The following is a 10759-nucleotide window of genomic DNA, read 5'->3' on the forward strand; positions in this document are numbered from 1 at the left end:
TATGGTCTCATCATGCTGCCGCCAACTCCAGGCTGTGTCATTCAGCCACTATATGGTCTCCTCATGCTGCCGCCATCTCCACACTGTGTCATTCAGCCACTATATGTTCTCATGATGCCGCATCCTCCACGCTGTGTCATTCAGGCACTATATGGTCTCCTCATGCTGCCGCCACCTCCACGCTTCGTCATTCAGCCACTATATGGTCTCCTCATCCTGATGCCACCTCCAGGGTCTATCATTGTGCCACTCTGCGACAGTGATTCTAATAGCGGAACCTCTGATCTGCATGTCATACTGAATAGCAGTATTATTTCGCTAACCCACCACACACTGCAAGGCAGAGTGTTCTACATCCCTACTGAGGATCTCTGTAGGCCAGAAATAAACATTTTTAATAGCGATTTGTTGCAAATAAATTCGGACCGAAACAAATCTTTTTAGAAAATTCGGCGAATCGGCCGAATCTAATTTTTCAAAAATTCGCTCATCTCTAGATTCAATAGGTAAAACATTTCTTAGTTTTCACTCAATTTAATTTTACAGACTTTGTTTGGACCGTTACCTGCCACACACATGGAAAGTAAAAAAGTTCTCATTTGTATTTCCTCTGCTACTTAGGGACTATTACAATTGCTCAAGGCCTCTAAGGCTATGTTCACACTACGCTCCACAGGAATATTCCGCATGGATATTAATTTCAATGGGACTGTGCACACAACGGAAATCCCGATTCCGGTGTCTGCAAAAGAATGGACTTCTCTATTCTTTCTGCGGATTCTGCTCGGAAAGGCACTACCATCTATGAGATGGCGGATTTCCAAGCGGTCCTAGCGCCTGCCAGAATATTCAAATGTGTGGAATGTCCATGCATGTTTTTTGGGCAGCCCAGCCTTAGGGGTTTAACAGCTGGGTTCTAGGTTACTATTGCTGTTGCCATTGAGTGCTCTATGTTACAGCTGACACCCACTCAGGAGCTGTGCCCACACCATCCCTATGCCATAGCAATATGATAAGGAAACTACAATAACATCCACAATCAATCAATACCTATTTTTATGTTGTCTTCTAGCTTATGTTGTTCAATGATAAAAAACAAAACAAAACAATTTTTAACTGTCTAGTTAGTGAACATTTATTGGTAATTCAGACAAATCTCTCTCTCCCACTGCACCTTCTTGACTTCAATCCCCTACATAGATGTAGGAATATAGGAGTTAAATTCCTGGCTAGAGTGTAAACAGGAACAGGAAGTATGTTACAGAATATACACTAAACAGAGCTAATGAAGACAACAGAGTAGACAATTTGTATACAAAGCATACATGTAGTAAAATAGCTTTATTTATAAATATATGTTCATTTAAAAGACAGTTAAAAATTGGTTTCATCATCAGAAAACCCCTTTAACCCCTTACCTGACGGTGATTTTTGGCATTTTCAGCTACTCAGTCACATGATACAGAGAGAATCTAGTCCAGAAGGAAAGTATAGGCTGGGCTCATACTGGAGGGCGAGTAAGGTTAGTAAGGAACAAGGTGACTGTCATTGGAGTGCTGTCTGTGGAATAAGGGATATTATGGCTTTCATAGGAACAATATGTGGTTGTCATAGATCATCAATCATCAATATTTATTTAGAAAAATTAGCTTACTATAGAATCACTTATACCAGTGCCGCAAGACTTTTCAGAGTATAGCACCCTTAAAGGAGTGTCTTTCTACACAGAACCATTACTATGAGAGCCACAGACTGCTGCAGATCTTGTTCCCAAAACCAAGAACAACTGAGGTAAGCAATTTCCCTACTCTCCCTTTTATATAGATTTTGTCTCATAGTTCTTTTAACTACTTGTAGACAACACTTGTCATATCTAAGGTTTACTACCTTATAATGTCAACAAGAGCAGAATTGTGATAACCTATGGGTTACATGTAAATGCAAAAGATTGCATGTGACCTCTAATGTGTTAAGTAGCTGTCTGTCACTATACTACCATCAATTTTAGAGCAATGGTGATCGGAAGGAAAGCTTATTAACACATTATTAACACTGGTCTGTGTTTCTTTGCATATTGTTTCTCTAAACAAGAGACCCAACAAGAGAAATACATTGTGCATTGAAATACAATGAATTCAACTCCCTTGCTGTGTTCTGTGTCATCATCAGTTAGCAATCGGGTAAAGTGTAACTTTTTATATAGTTTTCTATTTTAACGAATGTCCTAAAATAACTTCCTGGCATGACAGTGAGCAATACCACCAACACAGTTACTTGTCATATTTGGAGGTTTGCCATACTAATAATAAAGAAGCTCAACATTGCAAAATCAGGAAATTACAATAATCATGAAACTTCTGAGAAAGAGAATCCCATTCTGAAACGTTATCATTACCTCAGAACTCGCCCCTGTAATAGCTTAGTCATCTAAATATTTACTCATCCTGGAAAAATATGGGCCACTTCTTTTTGGTTACCTTTCCCCTAAACCACACTGTCACTATGCTTTGTCGGTAAAAACTACTAATGCACAGACAAATGCATACATTGCAAATTAACTACACATGCTTTTAAAGGGGTTATCCAGGAATTAAGAAAATAGATATGATTGGGGGTGCTATAAAAATAAAAAAAGAAGTGATATTCTCCTCCCACTATCCTTTTCAGCTGCCATTCAGAGGGCTCCTAGACTCCGCTCATCATTCCTTTTTCCTTGTTCCTGTGATGCATCATCCCCACAGGGACTACCCTACTTGCCCAGTAATTGGCTGAGGACTGCAGTTCCTGTGGGGGTGATGAATCACAGGAAAAAGAAAGAGGTAAGTATGACGTTTATTTTTATAGCAACACCCTCTTTTCACCTGGTTCCTGCAATTATGTGGATAAGACATGTGACCACTGCTGCCAGTCATTGTAACCTCAGTGGTGTTGGCACATCACTGCCACAATGGCACATGTTGTGTCGATATAGGGAAGCTGCAAGGAAATGCTAAGATAAGTATTACACCTGGTGTAATTTTATAACATTGAAAGCTGTTTATTTAAATTTTGATGGGGCTGGACAATATCATGTATGTATTGCTTAGCAAACATTCCAATGATAAAGTCAACATGATTCAGCAAACTAAGTTCAATTTCTTTCTTCACCACAGCGTAATTGAGGGTGCATGTACACCACAATATGTGCATTCTGTAACCAGATCTGGGAGGAGAATTTCAAAACTGCCTGCTGCCATATCCCTGTCAGATCCGTGTTGTACCCCATTCATTTCAATGAGTTAGATAGAATGGAGTTAGCCTTAGTTTGCACAGTCCTGACCCCAACCCAATTAAACACCTTTGGGATGAACAACATCACATATCATCAATGTATGACCTATGAAAAAGGTACAGTAGGTTTCATTTATAGATTAAAAAACAATCCTTGTTAAAGGTGAACTCCAGTGGAAACAAGTAGAAAACACATGTTTTCGAATTAACTGGGGCCTGAAAGTTAAACAGATTTGTAAATGACTTCTATTAAAATGTATTTTCTGTCTGACAACAGTGCTCTCTACTGATACCCATGTCCGTGTCAGGAACTGTCCAGATTAGAATCATGAACCCCCTCACCCAAGTCCCGTCCTGCAAGAATAGTCAAAATAACAACAAAACTGCTTCTACAAAGTGCACTATGCGGTAAGCATAAATTGCTTAAGGTACACTCAGAACCATAATAAGGTATAATAAATTAGCCTAGAGATATAAGAATGCAAGGTAAGTGTACAAAATATAAATACATATGAATATAGATGATGAGGTAGCAAACCGCAGACAGAGGAGCAGCCAGGTATAAAAGTGCAGGACAGGACCACCAGACCCCACGCGTTCCGTCACACCAAGGTAACTTCCTCAGGTTGTAAATCAAATAATAAAGAATAAGGAAAGTGTATCAAAATAATTATAAAGAGAAGGGAAAAAGGTAAGTGTGAGTGAATAAAATGCAGTACAATGTGACAAATGTACGTGATGAACACATAACTAACATCATACCTAGGGGAAACATAGTTTCCCAGACTAATGTTAGGTGCATAAAGAAATTATTTTGTTATATCCTATATATATACATACGTATATGCATATATATATAAGTGAATAAAGCATATATATTACAAATTTATAAAAAAATATAATAGTTTCTGTTACCCATCAATGTCCGTGTCATAGATCCTGAAAACCTGAATAAAAGCTGCCGTGTGAGAGGAAACCCGCACCCCTAACACTGTATTTTAGTGCAAAAAGATATATTCAGAAAGTAACCATTATTATAAGAATATAAGTAAGATACAGTTTTGATTTATTATTCAAGGTATCCTTATTGGTATCTTCAAAAAAAAAAAAAATCTATATATAGATATATCTGTATAAAAAATATATATGATCAATCATCCTTTAAACAAGGAAGGAGGCAGGAGAAGCCGTCCATATGTGGAGAAAATCAATGGCCCCACATGTTGTAGACCTCATATAGAAAACAGTCTTTTGGTCCCAAGGCTCTGAAAAGAGAGCTTTTTATTTATTTATTTATTTATTTATTTTTATAAGAAGGTGGATAAGGTAAAGTTATTATAAGTATAAGGACCAACATTCAGAATGAGTCGTAGGAAAGTGTTAAATCCCTCTTACGGGAAGTCCTTGATGTTTGGTTCTTTGCCTCCAAAGGAGAAATTTTTCTGCTTCGGCCTCATAATGGTCCTGCTGTCAAGGACCAGGTATCATACTCCAAAACTGTATTACATAATCCAAGTAGGTGGTCATAAAATATCCAAGTCCCTCATCCCAAGAAATATCCATCTCCTATTTTGAAATAATGAAGGAAAAATGAATAAAAAGTAATAGTTATAGAAAAATGTATGTATACAATACATCCTGATAACTGAGGGTTGGTGACCACATATAGGAGGTAAGTATACAAAATTTATAATAAATAAAGATGAAGACCAGAGAACCACCAGAATCAAAAAAACACACACATCACTAGTGATAGGAAGTGTGTTATACAATGGTGGGTACTATCAAATTGATATAAGGTAATCATGTTTGGTAATCCATGGTACATGCTTTACATGTGCTGGAGATGTGACTATGTGTATCCTGATTAACACCCTAGTGAGGTGACTGTGAATGTGCTCATGATTGTGAATGTGTTAATGTGTGTAAATGTGGAATAATACGTGTGGAAGATAGGAGTATGTGTGAACTAACTAGCACCCTTGTGAAGTGACTGAGAATATTATGATGGAAGTGACTATGTGAGTGTATTATAATATATATATGTGAAATGTTAATGAAGGAGTGCGTAATGGGTGCATGATATGTGTTGTGTAAGAATGTAAGACTGTGAGAAGGGGGGGGGAGGGGGGAGGAAGTGTAGTGTGATAAAGTAATGTGTGAAGTGGTGTATTTGTGCTGAACTAGTGATCTATGTGCCCACACTGCATCCACTCTCCCAAGTGGCCACCCCCCCATTCACACATGTAACACCACCAGCATACTACGGACACATATTCCGCCTCATCCCATAATGTCCCCCTCCCCTTATACTCACTCATGTATAGCACACCCCATACACACTCACACCCACACAACCCCACCCTCCCCACACCCCTTGACCCAACACCATGGCACACACTCTTTTCCCCACTACATGTGTAACCCACATCACTAGACCAATAATAACACTTACTTGCTCATGTAGCTCTGTGGACTTCATCCGATGATAAAGAGGATCATAATAGATAAGCCTGATCTGGGGGATGAAGAAAGATCACATATAGAGGCCCACATACACATATAGTCTCCTTTTACCCAGGCCAAAATTGGCCACATTTTACTCACCTTATGAAGCATGTGATCTTCATTTAACCCTGTTGGTGAAACAGCTCTCAATTCATAGATCCATCTGGACTAATAACTTTTTAGTAATAGGACCTCCCCTAAGATTATTTGTGATTCTTTCATGACCAATAATTTGTAATCCATTGGTACGTCCTCCATGAAACTTCAAAAAATGGTTTGCCACTGTAGTAAGAGTTTTGTTTTTTTCTTTATCTCTTTTTGACAGAGCAATAGTCGATATATGTTTTTGAATTCTCTTTCTTAGTTGTTGTCCTGTTTGCCCAACATAGCATTTCCCATATGGACAGATGATAACATAGATAACCTGTGAGGTTTTACAATTAATGTAATTTTGCAGACAGTATTCCTATTTTGTTGTTATTTTGACTATTCTTGCAGGACGGGACTTGGGTGAGGGGGTTCCTCCCCGTGTTGTACTGTGTCCATTTTATGGGTCTTTTAAATGTTTTTAGATGTCTTTGTCTACATTAGAGTGTGATGTAACTAAATGTAACCTTTTGTACAATAAAGAGTATTGATTGTTAAATATCTTGGGTGTGCACTGTTATACAGTGTTTCTTTCTCTTTTCTTGCTTTGTGATATGTTTTGTCACTGTTTGAAGCACCCCGGTTTATTTATTGTAATTTTGTACGGTTGAGCCCCCCGGTTGAGCCCCCCTATTTTCTCGCTTCAGATTAGAATCATATCCACATAGAAAACCTCTCCTGCTCCGGACAGTACCTGACTTGTACAGAGTTGTTAATAGAGAGCACTGTTGTCAGACAGTAGTATATCTGTAGTATACAGCAGTTGATAAGTACTAGAAGGGTTAAGATTTTTAAATAGAAAGAAGGGATTTACAAATCTGCTTAACTTTCTTGCACCAGTTGATTTGAAAAAAAAATTCCACTGGAGTTCCCCTTTAAGGTCACACTGCTTTAAATTTTGATCTTTCTATAAATCCCTTATTGTTTACAGTATCTTCTATAAAATAAAAAAATTCCAGTTGCTCACAATGATATATCTATAAGGTTAAATTCTAAATTGATTAAAATATAGCATTAAATTCTTCATCATTTTTTTTTTGCTTCCATTATGCAGAAAGTCAAAACAATTCATTAATACACAATATAGCATCAACCTCCTTAAGATGATTTAGCAACATTGAAAATGAACATGTCATTTTGCCTATTAGAATAGATCTATCTGCTTATCAAAAGAATAGCTGAAATGCGCCAGCCTATCAATCATTTGTTGACCTACACACACTTTGCTGTTTAGCTAACAACGACACATAATTTGTTCTTAGTAGAAGGTCACATGCTGCCAATAGCTCCACAAACAATGAACCAATTTAAATGAAACCTGATACCAGTCACAAAGGGAAATTAGCTTAAAAAATATAAATGTTACTCCTCTGAGACCGTTATACACATTACACTGACAATAAACATATAGAAAAATATGAACACACACTACAATTATATTACATAAATTTAAATGCTTAAATTTGCTGTCCCATTAAGAAAAATAGGTTTAAATTGATGATTATGGGAAATTAAAAATATTTCAGATGTACAAACATTTATGAAAATGCTCCAGAGATATAGACTTACCAATCCCCCCATTTGCTGGCATTACTTTGAAAAATGTTGCCCTTGGTTATGACCCACAGAGAACCCATTAAAGTGGGTCACACATGCTCAGTTCAACTGCAATCTCCAGAAAGGATTGGTAGTTGGTCTCCACTGTGCATGTAAGCAAAGGGGATTGTGAAAAAGTATGTTCTCTGTTGCCGGGCAACAGCAGGGTCAGAGCTCAGAGAGTAAAGGAAGTGATCAGATCCATGAGGGAGAACAGTACAGGAATGGAGGTCCTTTTACCTAAAAACAGTATAATTGTGCTCCTTTACAAATATGTATGTGGTCACTTCTGATTTTACCAACTTTACTTTGTTGGACAACTCGCTTTACCTACCTGGGGCAATACCTACCTACCTACTGGAGGAATTACCTACCTACTTATGTACCTACTGGGGGCATTACCTACCTATCTACCTGGGGGAATCATCTACTACCTACCTACTGGGGGCATTATCTATGTGGCAGCATCACTGGAGACATTACCTATGTGGGAGAATTACTGGAGCATTCTGTACCTACTGGGGGTATTTACCCCAACATTTGGCCCAATGCTTATAAAACATGAAGTAAAATAACACCTACCTAGTATAGGAAACCTTCCTAGTATAGGAATCCTACGAACAATTGACTTCACAACAATTTAGTATGAAAATATATCTTAATTATACCTCTATTGGATTCTGACTGGAGAAGCAAATAGGGGGCGTTCCTAATGACATGGTACTATAATACATAAATCATCCAAGTCATGAAAACTATATGTAGATGCAACTTTTAATTGAAATAAAAATATTTATTTTAAATCTGTATTCACATTTCTGCTGGATTTTAAATTGAAATGTTACAACATTCCTTTCTAGCTCCATGTTTGCCCAACCCTTTGTGTGGTGATATGCATTTAGGAAAAAGTAGTCTTCTTACCAGACACTGTGTTGTTATACGATGTAAATACACCTCACTTTAAGGGTTCTCATACTCATTAGAAAAATGTAAGCTCAATTCACTGATTCAGCAAAAGCCCGTCAGTGACTATTGAATGTCTATGGGTTTTGACTTTCCCTCAGATAGTAGATGCCAGGGGAAAGGAGTATAATAGAAACTGGACTTAACCCCTTAACCCTTTCCTGACCCATGACACATGACATTCTGACATGACCCACCATGGTGTGGGTGAGGGAATATGATGTCGTATCAAGAGTAGGGTCCGCATCATTATCAAAAGATCCCCACTGCTATTAGCAGCTGACATCTGCGGGTAAAGACAGACATAGGTCAATCATGCTGATGTTTATCATGTTTAAATGCCATGATCCTTAACAATAGTGACATTTAAACAGTAAATCCTGCTCTTCACTTGTGTTACGTGGCCCTTCAGGCCCTCCACGATATAATTGCAGTGTGCCAATGGTTTGCCAGGGCAGTCTGAGGCCTTATCTTGGTTCTGCTATCTTCTGTGACTCTGCAATTGTTAAAGTAATTGGTAAAGCCTGCCTAGCAGACTGTAACAATAGAGTGCCAATCTGATAGATCAATATAATGCAATAGTGTGTAATGTAATGCAAAAAAAGGGTTCAGTCTTATCAGTGTATCCACTGCTTATAACAGCCATTACTCACCAGGTATGAAGCGTGCTTAGCTTTTGTCTGAGTCTAATACAACCAGATCGTGAACAGGGTGTACATATACGCTGTGTGTTGTTCAGGTGTTAAACATGCCTAATCTTTAGTTTCTAAAGATAAATAGTAGGAGTCTAGGATCTAGGAATAGTTTATACCACTAACTATTAAACAAACATGAATGAAGCGATTACTGAAAATGGATGCAGCTAACACATCTATTGTAGTGTTGCTTGCGAATATTCGCAATGCAAATTTTATTCGCGAATATCGCATATTCGCGAATTCGCGAATATTCGCGACTATAGCACTATATATTCGTAATTACGAATATTCGTGTTTTTGTTTTTTTTGTTTTCTTTTTCACAGTACACATCACAGTGATCACCCCTCTCTGCTTCCAGCTTGTGTGGTGTAAAGAAGGCTCTAATACTACTGTGTGAGAATGGCGTCCGAATTTTCGCATATGCGAATTTTTGCTTATGCTAATTTTTGCATATGCTAATTTTCGCATATGTTAGTTTTCGCATACACCAATTTTCGCATATGCGAAAATAAAGCGAGAATATTACGAATATGCGAATTTAGCGAATATATGACGAATAGTCGTCCATATATTCGCAAATTCGAATATGGCCTATGCCGCTCAACACTAATCTATTGTATGTAAGACCAGGTGCATGTTCATCGCTTAGGCTAGGTTCACAATGTGTTTATGCTGTCTGTCACATGTATTCATTAGCATCCCGCCAATAACAGAATGTTGATATATACTGTGGTGTAAAACAGAGGCTCCCATTTATTTCAATGGAAAGCAGTCCAAATGGAGTTTTGGGCCACTAAATTGAATGGCGCCCACCGCTGTATACTTTGGCATCCTGTTCTTGGCTGGATGGTGATGAATTACTGTAATGGACAACACAATGTGATTTTACCTGGGGAAAAGAAGGCAATAAAATGCACTGTGGGCAGCAGACAAGCCAGTAGAAAAAGGAAGATGCTCTAAGCAGGGCAATGTTCTGCTAGAAATCATTTGGTCCTGCTATTTATGTGTTTATAATACAATACACTAGGCCCAACTGAACTGATAAGCTGGAAAAACAAGTCTGACCCAACTCTCATCTTATACGACTTAAAGGATATGCTGCTAATCTATAGATGCCAGATGCCACAAGATACCTTTTGAGGTCTTGTGGAGTCCATGCTTTGTGAGAGAGCACACCTACACAATACTAGGCAGGTGATTGTAAACTAATGTCTGGCATATGACGGGTGTAATTATTGTGTCTAAGAACGGTCGACTCTTTCCAGTGATAACTACCAGAACTGTGAACACAGCGTTCAACTATATTACAGGCTGTAATGTAGAGCCAGTACAAGATAAGTGCTACAATGTAATTACAAAAGGTAGAGATTACTGCTAGAGAAGCTGTAAATTGTTGTTTACAGATGAACATATGATTAAAAACACGGAGGAAACTGATATAATGTATATATAGTAATTTTGTTATAGGACTAGCCTTTTTCACAGATCAGTTGAAGATAGGCAGGAACTGTGGCAGAATTACCTGTCTACAGCAGCCACTTTTATCTTGAAATGGATACGAGTTGTTGTATAATTT

At 37.9% G+C, this 10759-nt stretch overlaps 1 long non-coding RNA gene across 1 annotated transcript in view; it reads right to left on the bottom strand.

Annotated features, from left to right (window-relative positions):
• Positions 1 to 7623, bottom strand: part of LOC130360768 (uncharacterized) — a 78602-nt gene extending 70979 nt beyond the window's left edge. The window contains exons 1-2 of the long non-coding RNA XR_008890787.1: positions 7495 to 7623; positions 1419 to 1560 (exon numbers count right to left, since the gene is read on the bottom strand). This is a non-coding gene — a long non-coding RNA (uncharacterized LOC130360768). The remainder of the gene's footprint in view (positions 1 to 1418; positions 1561 to 7494) is intronic.
• Positions 7624 to 10759: the final 3136 nt, after the last annotated feature.

Source organism: Hyla sarda, chromosome 3, assembly GCF_029499605.1.
Source record: "Hyla sarda isolate aHylSar1 chromosome 3, aHylSar1.hap1, whole genome shotgun sequence".
In the NCBI taxonomy this organism is placed as follows: Eukaryota; Metazoa; Chordata; class Amphibia; order Anura; family Hylidae; genus Hyla; species Hyla sarda.